The following is a 12,945-nucleotide window of genomic DNA, read 5'->3' as shown; positions in this document are numbered from 1 at the left end:
TTGCTTGAGTAGTTTGCGCCGTGGGAGAAGCTCTCCCGGGAGTTCCGTCAGGGGAAGCAGAGGGTCCAGAAACCGTTCTGCGCATAGTCCCAGTGGAGCTCTCCCATTGAAAGGTTGACAGACAACCTGGTCTTGTTGAGACCCATTGTCCACAGACAAAAAGGAGGGAAGACGCAGGCGTCGAAGTTGTCCCACCATCACCGGAATGCATCTTGCCAGAGTCTCGGGGTCTGAGACTGGGGGGAAAAATAGCGGAAGCTTGAGGTTCCAAGCTGTCGCGATCAGGTCCCCCAGACCAGCATTTGCTGGTTACCCAAGGTCAAAGACCCCCAGGTACACTCTCTCTACGAGGCTCTGCTCGGATAGTCTGAGAGAACATTCCCCTGCCTGGAACGAGAGAGCCGATGGTGGTATTGAGAGAATCTCAATCATCCCGGTATCTCTACTGCAAGATGTGAAGGTGTGAAAATGCGTCCCCTGCTGGTTAGAATACGCCAGAATCATGAAGTCGACGCGCACGGGGAGACTCGGCAGGAGCTGTAGGATCTGTAGAGGGGCCAGACTAAGGCCCCTAAGCCTGCCTGAATGATGGAGAGGTATCCTTCAGGTCTTGACCATAGGCCTGGACCGGAACATGACCCCCCCCTTTCCTTTGACGAGTCCGAGAACCGCATCAAGAATGTGGGGAAAGGATGAGAATATCCACTACCATCAAGAGGCTCCATAGGTCAATACCCATTGCAGGTCTAATAGTTCCGCTGGTCCCATAGGGCCAGGGAGTCCGGTTAAACATTGCCTGAAGCCACCGGAACTTGGATCGCCCCACATGGAACTTATCCTGAGGCGACCGTTCGGACTATAGACGGGTCAATGAGGAAAGGAGAGCTAGGAAACGTTCCAAGGTAGGGCTGAAAGCTCTGCTTGACTGAGAACAGGTACTGCGACTCTCCTCAGTCTTGCCACAGTCAACCGAAAGGAAGGCTCGGAGGATGTGGTAACAGAATCTGGCGTCCCCAGGTGGTCACCCATCCAAGTACCGACGTTGCATAACCTCGCTGGACGGGCGAGAAGCGGGGTTTCCAACGTGGTAAGGCCGTTGACTCAATATCATGGCCAGATACTCCAGATGTTGAGGCAGAGGAAGAGAAGGCTCCAAGCAAAATACCATGAGCCCACACTCATGGTAAGCATCCGGAAGCTTGTCCCGGTGCTGAAGAAGGTCGAACCCGAGCCTACCGGAGTTGACCAGCCCTCCAAACAGCAGAGGAGGCGGAAGCCTGCACCTGAGCGGCCAAGAGGAAGGCAGGGAGAGTTCTCTGGGGAAACAAACCTGCTATGCCACGGCGGGATAGCCACACTGCATCATAAGCAGGAATACTTGCAGTCTAGGCTGAATTCGACGAGCACCCTGGAAGATGGATGGAATGGAAACTGAAAGTACCCGTCCTTCCGATCCAGGGTTTAAGGAGTCCTGTCGCCTCGTTACCAGTCTGATCGATTCTGCTGGTCTACGCTGGCTGAAGTTTGTTCGACAAACTTGATCAGGGCTGAGAGGTCGACTACGGACATCCCCTCTCAGATCCTTCCTTACAAGAAAGGATCGACTGAGGGGCCGGGGGTGAAGCCGTCGATGATCCTAAGGAAGACCTTCGCCTAAGGTATGGATCATTCTGCCCAACCGGGCAACTCTGCTGATGCTATGGCATAGAGGTTCAGAGACACTGAATTCGCTGACAGAGACGGCAGGCGCGATATCCTTGGCTAATCACAGAGATTGTGCGGGAATGGGCATCGGGAAGCTGTCATTCGGATGAGTAACCTTAAGCATCCTTCCAGCGAAAAACCTGCAATCCTAGAGTTCATGAACTCCTTTTAGGACTATGCCCCCCCGGGGGAGTCTCCCGTGCCATCTGTTCCTGACAGGAGGAAACTGCAATTGGACACCTTGTCCCAGTTGTCGTAGCCGATAACTTAGGCCGACGTGGTTGAAAGGAAAGGGCGCTGGAGCCCTGCAGAGTCTGGAAGAAAGCGCCTTGGAGAAGTGAAACCGGAAGTCGATTTCCTCCGCACAGCAGCTGTCTAAGTTTCTGTCCTTGGGCACAAATAAACTCTTCTCAAGGATGGAAGGGTGTCTGAGGTCGTCGACCTCCACAGATGAGACACCCGAAGGAAGCCCTCAGTCAGCGCGTCCAGATGGTACAACATCGAGCTTGTCCGCAAGTTAGATACTTAACGACGAAAGGCCAAGGTGCCTGAGCTCGAGAGGAGGAAAGTACCCCTGATCTTCCTGTAGCTTCCTTGAACCAAACCTCGGGCCGTAACCGAGGAGGAAAAGAACCTGGTAAGCTCCCAGAGGAAGAGGTAAGCAGTCACCCCTTGTCCGATGGAGAAATCTCGAACGGAAAGCCCCCCCCCCCCCCCCCCCCCCCGCCAAAAATCCTTCCAGGGAATGACGGGGAAGGGTTAACCCAGGTTCAGGAAAGAAGAGTGTTGCTCAGATCTCCCTTAAGTTTCTCCTATTCTTGCAAGTGCCATGCTCTGCGTTTACGGGGAGAGGCCGTGTTCTGGAAATACGCTCCAGAAGAACTCGCCAGGCTGCGAAAAACCCCATTGGAAATCGTGGTCGCAATCGCCCTAGAGCTCGCGCGACGGAAATTCAAAGATTTTCGCGTGGGCGAACGTGGAAGCGCCCATGCGCGGTAACGCAAACGAAGGTGAGCGAAGGAGCGCAGAAGGAGGGCGAGCGTGGTAAGAAGGGCGAGAGCTGGTGGTCGGCGAGCGATAACCCATAGACGAGCAATGGATACTGCAAGAAAAAAGCCGACGTTTGTGCGAAGAAACACTGTAGGTTCGCGCGACGGAACACCATCCGTTCGCGCGATGGAAAAACCGTTGGTTCGCGCGTGGGCGAACATTGGAGACCATGGGCGCGGACGAGCATGAGCGTAGACGTGCAGGCGAGCGGTCGTGAGGGTGGGCAGGTGGATGAGAGCGAGTCCGAGGCGGCGAACGCAAGCGTTAGCGCGATGGCGAGGAAACGCGCTGCCGCGTGGGCGAGGAAGACCGCTGGCGATATGGATCAACAAGCGATCGGTGGTGAGCGCTAACGCGCAGGTTGGCGATGGCGCGTTGTGTTATGCCGACGCGATGGTCGAGCAGCATGCGCAGGTGAGCGATCGTGCGTTGGCGAGCAATATGCGAAGGTGAGCGATCGCGAGCAGCATGTGCAGGAGGGCGATCGTGCGATGGTGATCAGCATGCGCCTGGTGATCAGTATGCGCAGGGTCGCGCGATGGTGATCAGCATGCCAGGGTCGCGCGATGGCGATCAGCATGCGCAGGTGGGAGCATCCGCAGTTGAGGGTCGCGCGATGGCGATCAGCATCCGCAGTTGAGGGTCGCGCGATGGCGATCAGCATCCGCAGTTGAGGGTCGCGCGATGGCGATCAGCATCCGCAGTTGAGGGTCGCGCGATGGCGATCAGCATCCGCAGTTGAGGGTCGCGCGATGGCGATCAGCATCCGCAGTTGAGGGTCGCGCGATGGCGATCAGCATCCGCAGATGAGGGTCGCGCGATGGCGATCAGCATCCGCAGTTGAGGGTCGCGCGATGGCGATCAGCATCCGCAGTTGAGGGTCGCGCGATGGCGATCAGCATCCGCAGTTGAGGGTCGCGCGATGGCGATCAGCATCCGCAGTTGAGGGTCGCGCGATGGCGATCAGCATCCGCAGTTGAGGGTCGCGCGATGGCGATCAGCATCCGCAGTTGCGGGTCGCGCGATGGCGATCAGCATCCGCAGTTGAGGGTCGCGCGATGGCGATCAGCATCCGCAGTTGAGGGTCGCGCGATGGCGATCAGCATCCGCAGTTGAGGGTCGCGCGATGGCGATCAGCATCCGCAGTTGAGGGTCGCGCGATGGCGATCAGCATCCGCAGTTGAGGGTCGCGCGATGGCGATCAGCATCCGCAGTTGAGGGTCGCGCGATGGCGATCAGCATCCGCAGTTGAGGGTCGCGCGATGGCGATCAGCATGCGCAGGTGAGCTAGTAGCTGGCGAACCATGTTCCTTCAGAAGTGTTGGAAAACGTTGGCGTGCCGGCTGTAACACACGCGGGCGATATGGAGATCGCCGAGAGACAGGTGATCGCTGGCGAGCTGGTGATCGCTGGCGAGCTGGTGATCGCTGGCGAGCTGATGATCGCTGACGAGCAGAAGGCTACGCGTGGAAGCCTGTGCAAGAAGAAGAGTCCTTGACCCCGACCTGAACCGAAGTTCTAGATCGTGAGGGGGAACGTGGGCGCACAGGGCGCGTAACAGGAACCAACTGGAACAGCAGGGATGATCATCTTGAAAGCGCCGACGAACAGGAGAGCGCTGATGAGCAGAAGAGCGCCTGTGTGTTAACACTGAGCAGGAGCAGGAGAGAACACAGCAGAAGGGCGCACAGGGAAACCCTGACACGCAAGGGAAGAACCCCCGTGGGGGCAACCCTTTGCCCCGAAGGGATCGTTGTCCGCCGGGAGACTGATGTCCATCGGAAGACCGCTGTCCGTCGGGAAGACCGTTGTCCGTCGGGAAGACCGTTGTCCGTCGGGAAGACCGTTGCCCGTCAGAAGACGAGATCAGACTGCTGTCCATCTGCACCAAGGCGGAAGATCGAGAAAAAGGAGTTGTAGGCTGCAAACGGAGATCCAAAAAGGCGCCTCAAGCACCCTTATAGGGAGATGAGAGGCCCTTACGACGAGGCAGACGGTGGGCCTACGGCGAGGGAGGCCAACAGCAACCGCAACAGAAGAAACCTCCGAAGAGGAGTCTCTATGAGTGTACTCTCTCGCGAACGAAAGAGAAACACTTCGTGGAAGAGACTGGTCAGCCAGTGACCTAAAAGGAGCAATCCTCCGAAGAGGAGCTCCTGCAGTTGCCCAGCCCCTTGAGCGAAACTGCAGGTGCGACCGCTCACCACCAAGAGCATAGTCGCACGAAAAAAAGGCAAGAGAAGAACCCCCCAAAAGGGGAAAAACTCAAGCCTGGATAGGAAAAACTTCCCTCGGAAGGAAAGTTACCCGCCCAAGGAGGCAATCCTCCTGAGAGTTCTAAAATGAACTGGAGAGCTGTCCGTCGACACGGGAGTACTTCCAGTAGAAGGAGACACGCCCCTGACGAAAAAACAAGGGGGGAGGCAGCAACAGCCGAATCCTCAGGACTCAACCAGACAGCTCACACCGTTGCCATATTACAGAAACGAACTAGATCGGTAACTGTAAAAAAATAAAACAAATAATATTAGTACACATTCATTCCCCCGGGAAGGCTCCGAAGAGGAATCCCGAGGGAAAGGAACAAGAATTACACAACAGGCATGTGCCCTCACAACCACTTACACTCACGGAAGGAGAGCTGTAACCAACAGAATTATAACAATTATAATTATGTAACTATGTAATTATGTAATTTAAAAAAGAATGAACACTAAAGAAAGAACGAAAACCCCGAAAGGAATCGTTCTACAAAAAACAACTACAATTAGATTCATAACTAATTGAGACAAACGTACGGCGTAGCAACCCCCCCACACGGAAAGGAAGCTACAAGGGCGTAGTAAAACGTAGTAAAAGGGTGAACGACCTCAAGAGAGAGAAAGACATAAGTCAAACTCGATCGCCAGCCATAAAATTACGTTGTGGTGGCCTAACTGCCGAGGACTCCACGTAGATATCGTACACTACACACACAAATTTGAAAAGGAAACTTACTTATTTCTATACTCAAATATATATACAAAAATGAAAACATGTTTACATATATATTGAGTAAATGAAAAGTAAGCGATTAAGTAAAGACAAAACAAACAATGGCTGCCAAGAGAGGACCAAGACAGAGACGTCTGTCACAGTCCGAGCCAAAAGTGAAAGTGAGTATTCACCTGTGTGAGGGGGAGGAGGGGTAGCTAGCTACCACTCCCCTACCCCCCCGCTAACTAGCGCGGGGGTAATACACCCTCGTTAAATTCTATTGGCTCGCCATTTCAGCTACGCTAAAAGGTAACCCTTTGTAAATAGCGTGGTTTGTATTTCGGTTACGGAACAAAGTAGTTTTTTGCAAGGACGTACCGGTACGTCCATGGGGGTAAAAGGGTGAGTTTTGTGAAACGTACCAGTACGTCCTTTGGGGGTAAAAGGGTTAACATTTGCTCGTCTGTTTTTCTGCAAAAGCTCTCAGCTAGAACACTACCTAACCTAAACTTCCTCCACATAACACAACATACAAACCAAGTCTTTACCTACTTATATAATGGGGGGGCTAATGTCCCCCTGCAACCCCCATTACACTGTCATATTCTTAGCCAGCCGATATCACACATACAGGTGGCCACTATCATACATAAACCCAAATTTAATCCATATATTAGTTATTATGCCCCAGCACCCACTAGTCATACAAAGAAACATGCCAAAACAGACAGTACTCGTCCACTTAGTATAGTATATTTGTTTGGCTAAAGTTTAAAATATGACGTTTTTACCGTTTAATCTCCTATTCTACCATACAAATTGTAATAAAAGAGGCATAATAACAGGCTGGGAACCTTTGTATATCAGCGGCCAGTTCCTCTCCACGTGCATAAAAATGGACACCGAACAACCTAAACTAACCCCCTAACCTAACCTACAATCTGTGTCTTTACCTAACGGAGGGTTAACACACCCTTACACAGCTGCATTCCAAGTCAGCCGTCATCATATATACACTCCACATGCTAACACAGACAATAAAGCTAAGGTTAGGCTTCAGGAGACTAAATTAGGAGCCTTTGTATATTAGCGGCCAGTTCCTCCCATGTGGATTAAAAATGGACATCAACTAACCTAAACTTTCCCCCCTAACTATGTCCTTACCTACTTAATTAATGGGGGGGGGGGTTAACTCCCCCCTTACACTGGTGTATAACAAGTTAGCCATAATAATACATACAGGTGGCCGCTATCATACATAGCCCTCTACATTAATTTCAGAACTTAAAGCCTATTTGTTATTAGTAGCCTACATTGAAAAAGTCATTCAGTGTAAGCTAGGCTTATCCGAGCCTTACCAAAAACCTAAAATATGCAATTATCCTTGATACCTTCTCAGCCTACGAAAATGACAGCTGTTCCTTAGGCTGTATTAATAAAATATGTACCCTTGGCTAAGCTTAGACCAGTTGACCCTGGCTAACAAAGAGAGCTTGAATAAAAGAAATTTTTCGTAGCTGTTATCAATCAGTTTCAACAGCTGGAAAAGAATTTGCTAATATAAATGCGATAGAATTGACATACTAGGGTACCCTACCTGGCAAATACCCTAGCCAACACTACGGAAATGGGTATATTATTATTATTATTACTATTATTACTTTCTAAGCTACAAACCTAGTTGGAAAAGCACAATGCTACAAGCCCAGGGGCCCCAACAGAGAAAATAGCCCAGTGAGGAAAGGAAACAAGGAAAAAAGAAATATTTTAAGAATAGTAACAACATCAAAATAAACATTTCCTACATAAACAATAAAAACTTCAACAAAACAAGAGGAAGAGCAACTAGATAGAACAGTATGCCAGAGTGCACCCTCAAGCAAGAGAACTCTAACCCAAGACAGTGGAAGACCATGGTACAGAGGCTATGGCACTACCCAAGACTAGAGAACAATGATTTGATTTTGGAGTGTTCTTCTCCTAGAAAAGCTGCTTACCAAAGCTAAAGAGTCTCTTCTAACCTTAACAAGAGGAAAGTGGCCACTGAACAATTACAGTGCAGTAGTTAACCCCTTGGGTGAAGAAGAATTGTTTGGTAATCTCAATGTTGTCAGGTGTATGAGGACAGAGGAGAATATGTAAAGAATAGGCCAGACTATTCGGCGTATGTGTAGGCAAAGAGAAAGAACCGTAACCAGAGAGAAAGATCCAATGTAGTACTGTCTGGCCAGTCAAAGGACCCAATAACTGTCTAGCGGTAGTATCTCAACGGGTGGCTGGTGCCCTGGGCAACCTACTACCTCAGAAAGGAATAGTTAATTGTATAAAGGAGTTTATTATAAATGACATCCTTCCAAACTAGCCCTAAAGAACTCGATAAGCTATTGTATAAGGGAGTTTATTATAAATGACATCCTTCCAAACTAGTCCTAAAGGACTCAATAAGCTACTTTTAGGAATATGTCCTTTGACCGATTGGGAATCATCTGATCCTTCCAAACTAGTCCTAAAGGACTCAATAAGCTACTTTTAGGAATATGTCCTTTGACCGATTGGGAATCATCTGATCCTTCCAAACTAGTCCTAAAGGACTCGATAAGCTACTTTTAGGAATATGTCCTTTGACCGATTGGGAATCATCTGGCAGATTGGCACGCGGGACAAAATTGCCATGAATGAGTTTACCACTTGATTCAGAGATCTAATGATTGACAGCACGTGAAATCCCGTCCCCATACCTTTAATGAGGTATCCTTCGGCGAAACAGGGTCCTACGTACGGCGGTGTGCCTTTTGTGACGGTAAATTAACGGTTCCCTGTCATGGCGCTGGAGTCAAAACAAATTGCAAAAGGGGGACATTACTTCAGTGCCGATTTCAAAAGCGATGATTAGTGATAATATTCATTTATCAGGAAATTTGCTTTTTAACCTTCTAAATTAAAACTAAATATCTGTATTTTCTTACTAGCTACTCAAAAAAGTAATATATATTTTTTTTGTGAACAATTTATTCTTTCTTTATATCTTAAATATCCACTGATCATGAAATTTGGTATTCATTTATCATGAAATTTGCTTTTAATCTTCTAAATTAAAACTAAATATCTGTATTTTCTTACTAGCTACTAAAAAAAGTAATATATATTTTTTGTGAACAATTTATTAATTCTTTCTTTATATATATTTTTAATATTCATTTATCGTGAAATTTGCTTTTAACCTTCTAAAATTAAAACTAAATATCTGTATTTTCTAAATAGCTACTCAAATAAAGAGTAATATATAATTTTTTTGTGAACAATTTATTCTTTCTCTATATCTTACATATCCACTGATCGTGAAATTTGCTCTTAACCCTCTAAATTAAAACTAAATGTCTCTATTTTCTTATTTTCTTACTAGCTTCTAAAAAAGTAATATATATATTTTTTGTGAACAATTTATTAATTCTTTCTTTATATATTTTTTTAATATTCATTTATTATGAAATTTGCTCTTAAGAAATGTATCTATTTCCTCTTTCGTATAGCGTTTCTTTTAAAAGAAACATTCAAAGCAAAAAGTAGGTAAAAAGAGATAAAACAAAAACAACTATGTCAAAAAGTAGGCAAAAAGAGGTAAAACAAAAAGAAAGCAAAAAGTAGGCAAAAAGAGGTAAAACAAAAAGAAAGCAAAAAGTAGGCAAAAAGAGGTAAAACAAAAACAACTATGTCCTTTGATACATCATTTGGCCATAAACGATAGTTGGTGTGACAAACGAAATGCGCAACGCTAATTTTTTACATATTTTTTCACATAAACATTTTATAGTCTTTACGAAAGGATTAATTCAGCATATCTTATCAAATACCATCACCAAAAATATAATTTGTAAAAAGAATACCTGCAAAATATAGTTTCTGCCAGGGTTACCTGATTATCATACATGAACCTTAAAATTATCGTTTTTTAAACCAAAATGATCGTACACACTTTCAACATGATTATTGAGGAGTAACATATATAGCTTATTTCAAGGTATTTTAGTATAATTGCTTAATCAAACACACACACATACATTGTATATACCCAAGGTATGTATCGTACTGGACCCAAAATAATCGTACATGTACGATAATTATCGTACGAATGGCAACCCTGGTTTCTGCTTAGAATCTCTTCTTTATTTTTAATTCTCGGTAGGTAGATAACACGATTCAGTGATATGCTATATAACTGGTCGCATAGTAACTGGGTGTTTTCTTTTTATTGAATTACAATTATCATGCAATGATAATATTGAAAAAATATTTTCTTGTTAACCTTTAAATTGAAAATATGGGATAGCTAATATCAACAACTTTAAGGGTCAATGATAAAATCTAAGATAATCTCACTAAAATTTTATACGATTAGACGGCTAGTCTTGTAGAATTATCTTTTATTGATTAGGGAAATATAAATTATTTTCAATTGTAAGTTTGATATAACTTATGTATAAAGTATGAAAAAATCCATCATAAAATAAAAATGACTTGCACATTTGTAATGTTGAATTAGCTTACCAGCAGGTCCGGATTTAGATTTGATGAGGCCCAAGTTATTTGAGATGATGGGGCCCCTTTTATATGTCCAGCCTCCAGATGTCCTGTGTCAGCGATAAACTGTTGCTCTTGTGTGTGTGTGTGTGTGTTTAACGTACAACATGGTTTTTAGAACCTAATACACATCATAAATCATTTGCATTTGATAGAATTTGTATTTTGTTTAAGTAATTGTTAATTTGAAATGCAATTAAGAATAAGTATATTAATACTGAAATAACAATTAATCTCTTAACTCATAATTATTTTTATTCATAACAAACTAATAATGCAAACAATTTGGTAAAAAAATCTTTAAAATACAGTTTACAGTGGTTTATAATCTAATCTCTAGAAACTGGCTATAATGAATAATTATATGAATGGATCTGCAAAACACCAATTATATTGTATAACTTTAGCACGATTCACTGTGTATTCATACACACACACAGATATATATATATATATATATATATATATATATATATATATATATATATATATATATATATATATATATATATATACACATACATAAAATAGTACATAAGCTAAAACTTCTTTTCTTGTCTTTGCCAGGCCAAAATCATGGATTATATCATCCAATTATAAACTGCATAGTTTGTCACTTTCTATACACATGAGAAATGACCCCTTGCCATTTATTTTTTTTTATGTTGAATCTTCTGTGCTTTTAGGCTACTACTGCAGTTTCAAAAATATTGCCTTATTTATTTCTTTTATCTTATATTTTGTAAATGCCCACACATTTTTCTTCATTTTCCCGTGGCCCTAAAAAAGTGGGGTACCTATTCTATTATTCTATTATACTTAAAATGCAACAAAATACGAATTGAAGTCATGCCGTTCCTTCACTAAGCTTGATCATTACAATAATACTATAGCCAAGTGTTAATACCTCAATACTGCCCAAACAGTACTGCATTGGATTCTTCTCTCTTGTTACAGTTCATTTTCCCTTTGTCTACACATACACCGAAGTCTTTTTTACATATTATCCTGTCCTCATACACCTGACAACATTGATTACCAAATAATTCTTCTCTGTCACTGTCTCTTGCCTCTGCCATTCATGTGTGACCTTTAAGCCTTTTAAACATATGTAACCATGAATTGGGTACTCTCTTAGTTTTAGGTTACTTAACCCTTGTAGTACATGCATCTACCTTAGATTTTGCTTGGTGAACCATGCAGCAGCTGAACCCCAAAGACAGAAATTTTATAAGTAATTTATATTTTCTCTATACATATCTCACTCCTTTTTAATATAAGCATAATTTCAGTAAAACCAAAAAAACTAGGATGATAAAATTTACAGTATAATAAGGTGTCAGTAGTTACTGGCGGGTAGCAGGGAAAGCCCCATCCCTCTGCCAGGTCACTGAGAAGCCACTCTGACCTTCACCTAGAACTTCAGGAGTGGATGAGGAGGGAAATATAACTTAAAGGACCCAGGTGTGTGTTGGTTGGAAAAATACAAATTACTTGTAAAATTTGTGATTTGTTCTAATACCGATACAAACCTTCATCATTTAATTAGAGATTTATTCTTATGAGAAAGGATGTTCTTCAAACCAAACCTGCTGCTTTAAAATCCTTGGATGTCTAACAGACTTTCTTCATATATGAATACTCAGAGAGTGAATCATTGTTAATTAGCAGACAAATTTAGCATTGCTGCTGGAACAGGTTCAATAGAGCCTGAACCTGTAGATTTCCCTTATAGAGCCTGAACCAGTAGATTTCCCTTATAGAGCCTGAACCAGTAGATTTCCCTTATAGAGCCTGAACCAGTAGATTTCCCTTATAAACACTGATTCTGTGCTTTGCACATTGATACATTGGCCCTGGGGCAGGGAAGACAATTTTTCTTTGGCATATTATGTCTTACTAATCCTTTCTCTAGCCTTAACAGGAAAAGCTATAGGAATAACACAGTAAACCTCCAAAAATGACAAATTTGGAAATAATTTGTATTCCTAACTATACAAATTTGGAGCTCTTTACGGTGGAGATATATTTCGGGGATAGCTGAAACTAGAAGTAAAGCTTTTCATAAGGCGTAATTACCCTCTACTAGTTAATGGAGGTGGGGAGCAGGGTTAGACCAGCCACCCCCAATCACACTTGCACTAGTAACAGTCTGTCACTTTGCCATTACGGCAGGACTTCCACGAGAAGGTGATAGCAAGACCAGTACATATAAAGAGCTCCTGGTTTGTATAGTTAGGAAAAATACAAATTATTTCAAAATTTGTCATTTGTTCCCGCACTATATACAAACCCTTACACTCTTTACAGTGGAGACGCACTCCATGGTGGGTGGAAGTCCAAAAACCAACTGGCTGGTGACTGACCTGGGGTGTTACTCTGTGCTTTGCGTGAGCTGTTTAGACACACCCTGAAACCTAGTTAACTCTTGAGATTTAACAGCCTGAGCAATCTGTGATAGGTGTAAGAATTTAGCAATGTGACTTGACCAGGTAAGCGTAAAATTGGAGCTAAACTCTGCACTTACCCTAGACATTGCCTGACTCCACCTTGCTTGGAGATCGGGGACATAAATGAATGAGGTTTACCATTTTCATACACTGGCTTGTAGTTCTTGCATCAGAGAAATTCTTTTTG

At 44.2% G+C, this 12,945-nt stretch overlaps 1 protein-coding gene across 11 annotated transcripts in view; it reads right to left on the bottom strand.

The window, feature by feature from the left end:
* The window catches only part of LOC137647139 (pumilio homolog 2-like), a 464,002-nt gene extending 455,387 nt beyond the window's left edge, over positions 1 to 8,615 (bottom strand). For all 11 annotated transcript variants that reach the window (XM_068380394.1, XM_068380405.1, XM_068380397.1 and 8 more), the window contains exon 1: positions 8,469 to 8,615. The gene's annotated coding sequence lies outside the window, so the exon portion shown is untranslated. The remainder of the gene's footprint in view (positions 1 to 8,468) is intronic.
* Positions 8,616 to 12,945: the final 4,330 nt, after the last annotated feature.

Source organism: Palaemon carinicauda, chromosome 9 (assembly GCF_036898095.1).
Source record: "Palaemon carinicauda isolate YSFRI2023 chromosome 9, ASM3689809v2, whole genome shotgun sequence".
Taxonomy (NCBI): domain Eukaryota; kingdom Metazoa; phylum Arthropoda; class Malacostraca; order Decapoda; family Palaemonidae; genus Palaemon; species Palaemon carinicauda.
This window is presented reverse-complemented; position numbering and strand designations above follow the sequence as displayed.